Genomic DNA, 6,000 nt, shown 5'->3' on the forward strand with positions numbered 1-6,000 from the left:
CTTGCAGCTTGTTTGCAAGGTTATATCTGATTGGTCGATTGTCATTATTCACAGCAACTTAGGGAGTTTATTTTCATTATTCTATATGGTGAGATTCTGCCAACCAATTGGATAAAAGCTTTCAAATTGCTGCAAGTCGCCCCCTATTTTGCATTGGTTAGCGATAAATGCTTTGATCCAGAGTCAACTAGAGAGTTTGAAAGAGTGATAACATTATAGATTTTCCTCGAAACTTAAGTTTAACAGATGGCTTATACCGAGTACTCGCCTACCCGGAACCGTACCCCGGCCGTACCGCCTACCGGCGGCAGTAGGGGAACACGATACGCAATTACTTACGTGCATAGGGCAAACTGTGCAGTACATAACTCAACAAATCGCCTTCATCAAAGCCTCACCCCACCCCGTGTCTATGGGATTTCGTGAAAATTTTATGGCATGCCCCTTTGTGGTACTTTGATTTGTTCACAGAGCAGATGACGGCCCCCACTTCGCTATCATCTGAATCATCATTACTCTGCCATTAAAGTACACTTTATGGTGCACCGTCAGAGAACCGATCACAGAGTGTCGACTGTTGTTCAGTCATTTATAACATGGTATTCTGTCTATTTTGGCCACAAACTATGTAAAATGTATTTTGTTCTTTCCATTACGAAAATCTGAGATGACCACGGAGTCAAATTACCAACCAAATTTCCCTCATCACCGCTGCTGTGACATATAACCAGTATTTCCCAACAGAATGTGTTACAGCTCCCTGGTCGACGATGGTCATAGTAAAAATAAACTGATCTTTTGTAATATATAGACATTGTAGCAGGTTTTTGACAGTGATGAGTTTTTCTCCGAAACTAGAAACAACAACATCTGACACGACACGCTGGCATATGAGAATTATTTGACGTTCTCTGTCTCTCTCTCTGTCTCTCTCTCTGTCTCTCTGTCTCTCTCTCTCTCCAGAACACTTACATTTTCATGATCCAGAGGTCAATCTTCAGATTCATTTCACACTTTATTTCATAAGATGTCCTTTCTCCCTGTAATAGCCATTAACACGATTGGAACTAATTTGGGATAATTGGATGGTGAAGTAAGGTCATTTTAACCTGGAAATGTAAGCTCATCTGCTTTCCTCTGTAAGTTACACAATTGGGTTTTAAGTAATTTGTAATATTGCAACATTCAGCTACATAAACGGACTCACTATCGGAGGATGATGAGTTCGAGACTCTAGCCCGGTGTTATGCTCTTGAGCAAGCGACTTTACTCCTCAGTGCTCCTTTGGGGTAGTCGATACCTCATACTGTAAATGGGCTAGCGCCCGTCGGATGATGGACTACATAAAAAACTAAACAAAAAAACTAAACAAAAAAAACCCCAAAAACATTCAGCTATAAAGCACCTAACATTTTGAGAAGTTTTTAAAAATATGAAAATCCAATCATCCCAAATTAGTTCCAATCGTGTTCATTCGAAGTTACTTTCATTTCACATACACTTTGTTTCCCTTCCATTTCAATTTTTATGAATGCTGAAATTCAGTATTTGAATACTTTCATGAACGAGCAAACTATCTTTGAAAGACCTAATAAAGGTGAAACTATTTTCTTGTTATTTCTTCTGTAATAGTATTCACTAATGTTTGCTGGTTACCTAGTCTTATCATTCGTGTTTTGTATCACAACTATCTACAGAACTTTCATTTTGTAGAATTCTAATCTTCAAAAAAGTGGCATGTTTAAGAATTGAGATTAACAAAACTTGCTTCCACAAACTACTTCAGGCCATACAGAACTGAGAAAGGTGAATATTTGAATTGAGAATGCTTTATTCATCATAATACTAGCAGACTTCAAACAATTTAACCTGTGTGTGTGTAGTGTAGTAGTAATGAGTTTAAATCCACATTGAGTAAGCTTATAGCAACAAAAGGCGCTGTCAAAAATATATTACTCTTTTGTAAATGATACCTTACTTATTTATTCACATGCCTCTTATACATTCAGATAGTGTGTTCTTTTGTAATTACAAAATAAAATAATAATTTCAAACAGAGACCCTAGGGTTTATGTTTCAAAGCATCAACATAAATGTCCGGTTTGAACAAGATCTGAAGCTTCCTGATAAGGCAGATAATTTTGATACTCATGTAGATTCACGGTTAACTCCATATGCACATTATCTGCAAAATAATGACAGAAATTCTTGATTTTGTTGATCAGAAAATGAGGACAACATCCACATCCTTTGTCCATGTTTCCGTATTTTAACGACTCCTTAAGTTTTTTAGCAATATATCTATCCTTGTTTGAACACCTTCAAATACTCAAAAACTTATGTACACCTCTCGCCATGAGTGGAAATTCACATAATTTATGTACATTCATAATCCATTGTAGTATTAGTGCTTATGAAATATTAATTTTAGATTAGATTAGATAACTCAGAATATCTATACCTTAATATAAAAATTTTGTCTTTTTGTGGTTGATTTAATTTAAAGTAGGAACTTTAGGATCTAGAACATGTTGAATACAATGAAATCAATATACCTTTTATAATAAGCTTAGAGCATAATACAAGTGAAGCCAGCAATTATTTGTATAGTGTAGAAAAGAAATTTCAGTTTTATAGCAAGAAATGTAAAACGTGTGCAACTTACTGGTATCATTTCTTCTGCGGCTGTGATAAAATGATCTTGATCATCAGAAATATTAACCAGCTGCATCTGAAATTTGTAAAAACCAAGAATATTGCTGAATATTTCTCAGAGAGATATTACCCATTAGCAACAGTTACTATTTTTATATAGGAATTATAGGGAAAAAATATTGATTTCTTCTGCACAATTTCATCTGCATACTATAAGAAATATAATTAGGAATGGCGTATAAAAATTTTGACTTGTATACTCATTTGTCTTTCCATATCAACGTGGGTGGAGTGCAAATTAAAATCTAAATTGAGGTAAATTCAAATATTTCACTTTGCAATTCGATATATTATTGTAATTTATTCTGTCAGATTTGGTAATATACGGCAATTTATCCCCGCTTACGACCATAAGACATCCTTAAAGCAATGCTCATCAGCACAACGTTTCACAGCCATGGCACATCATGAATCCCAAGTGATTCGGATAATCAACGGATATTGAGTCTGGCGACCGAGTTGACCTCAACGCGGCAGCGGATACTCATACGCACACTTAAAATGAAGTAAAAACACTAGCAAAATTTCGGATGAGAAATTTAACGTACGTGTTCCGGACTTCGAGTGGGCACATCCAAAACACTTATTTATTAAAGTAGCGACACATCAAACTTTCCTTACCTTTACAAGTGAAATAATGCCCTTAAATATTTACTTATTGTCAATGTCAGCGTGCTGCGGTGAACGTCGCCCGGCTTCGAGTACTTCTATCAAGATGGCGCCGTCCTTATGTTCAGCATGACCTTCTGCGATTCCTCGACGTTGACCAAACTTCTCATCGCGCTCAGTAACCAAGGAAACTCTAACGAACGCCAGAAATTTGGTGATTTCGTTCACCGACATTTGGTGGTCGACAGTAAAATCCCTAAGGCTTTTCTCATAGCCAACGAATTTCACTGATTTCTAACAACCAGTAAAAACGGTATCTACATGTTGACGTATGGTTTTTGCACTAGCCTTTCTCCAACGAGGAATATCGAGATAAATGTAGGTCCCGAAACGCTCAGAATCTGTAATTTTTGCAGGGGTGTAATGCCCCCAGTGAAAACAAACATCAAATCATTCCGGTCGAAAAGGAATACGTCAAGCTTAGCCTGATTCACTAAAGAAAATCCTGGGCAAGTATATTGGTTCAAATGCAACGAACTTTCGGTTACCTAATTTGCATATCTATGACGTCACCTGGCGCGCGCTCACAGCACAACTTTTTTTCACGTCTCTCTGTATTTCGGCAATTTGTGCCCACCGTTTTCCTCAAAATCAAGGGAAATATTGGAAACTGACCCTTAGCAACCACACAAAAAGATCCCAGTGCCCCATCTTAAGGGCTAAACCTTGTATGTTCCGCACAGACTATGTCAATATCACTTGAAATGTGTACTTTAAGCTTAAAATATCTCAAGGCGACTTTTTCTGCCCCCAAAAGGCAACAGGCACTTAAATACTACTTTTACAAATGGATTCGTAGCGAAATTAAATCGCCTTCCTCCATTTTTTCTACCTCAACAGGACATACTCAAAACAGCGAGAAAAAAATTGTGAATGTAAGTCTCCGATGTTTAAAGCCTTTGAAAGCATGAAAGCAATCATGTATGCCAGTTCTACTTATTTGTACAAAGTTCATCTGTCTACTAAATTTTTATGAACTTTTCTTAAATTTGCAAACTGGCTTTCATTCACAAGCTAAGGTGTTATGCCATCAATTAAAGCGACGATAGGGTAATAAAGTTTGTTGAATATATTTAAAATTGTGCCAAAAGGGGTTTATCATGAGATAATGGTTAAATAATGGTTTGTGTGTCCATGAATAATAACAGGTGTAAAGTTTAAGCTTTACTAAGTCTTTATTTTATTATGTTTATAAAACACACCTTCTCTTTCTACTGCTAAAGCTTGTCAAAATACCTAAAGTTCAAATGTTCAACATGGCCTTTATTTATTTCAACGCCGTGGCTGACAACTTAATTTCAGTGCGGAAGAAAAGAACAAAGATACATGTAATGAAATATTATCTGAAATTAAAGTTCCTTTTATTGCACAAGCATTTTCTTGAACATAATTGGTCAGAATCATCGGTCATGATCAGCTATAGTGCCAGAAGATAGATCTTAACGGATGGAATCCTCATGGATTTTTTCGTCACGCATCTAGCCTTGCTAGATATTGACCAGCCGCACTAGACGTTGTTCATATTATTGACATGTATGTCACCTTTCCAAATATGACAACTGGTTACAGTGAATTTCCTTTCTGATAATTATAAAAAAAAAAATTCTTTCGTTTCTCAAAATATAAATATTCATATCTAAGTTGAAATATCCCCATTGCCTTTGTAGTGTATTTTGAATTTGAATTAAGACGACACTTACGACTTTCAGTTTACAATTAGTTTGTTGTCTGTTTTTTTCTCAGGTTAAGAGATTTCTGATCGCTCTCATTAATGGTTTCAATTTAGCGATGTAAGTAAATATTCACGGCCCATATTTATGTTGCTACCAGTCTGGCAGTTGCCTATTTCATGTGAGAGAATAGACATTTCTTTTGTTGCAGCTCTATTTTTAATTTTATTTACGCCGAAATTGTTAGTCCTCATAGCACTGATGGTAATATGGCTTGGTCTGACATTGCATTGCATAATGAATATCTTCTTGTTAACCCTTTTCGCCAACACTGTATGTTCTGTATATATAATTAAGAATTATATAATTAAGAATGGTTATTCTTGTCTGTTTGTTCCCTCTTTCAATCGATACATAAAAATAAAAATGTGTGAGTGTGTGTGTGTGGGTGTGTTTTTGTGTGTTGAGTTTCATGTAGGTATTTACATTCTTAAAAGCAATGTGTGTGTGTGTGTGTGTGTGTGTGTTTCTTTTAATATATATAGCTAGCATCCATTTTTATGACATATAGCCTAGCTGTTTGTTTGTTTGTACTTTACGGTGGGCTCTTGAGAATATAAGAGCTTTACCTAACCCTTTTAGAACAAAAGTACCGGAAACCGCCTATGTACGTGACAATGCTCCTTTAATGACCTATTTTCTCTGTCTGTTTGTATGTCTATATGGCTGCCCTGTCTTTCTCTGACTGTGTCTCTCTTCGTGTCTGTCTGTCTCTCTGTCTGTCTGTCTTTGTCTCTCTTCCTCTCTCACACACAGTGCCATAGCTGCCGCGATTAAAAACCAGAAGATTTTGCAACATATTTGTTGGCCATTTTGATCGTCAATGCAGGCTTGTACTTCTTCTTTTACTTCTTCATCTTGAAGGTACATAAATTCATCAGTAAAT

This window comes from Ptychodera flava, unplaced genomic scaffold, assembly GCF_041260155.1.
Source record: "Ptychodera flava strain L36383 unplaced genomic scaffold, AS_Pfla_20210202 Scaffold_28__1_contigs__length_4768798_pilon, whole genome shotgun sequence".
Taxonomy (NCBI): domain Eukaryota; kingdom Metazoa; phylum Hemichordata; class Enteropneusta; family Ptychoderidae; genus Ptychodera; species Ptychodera flava.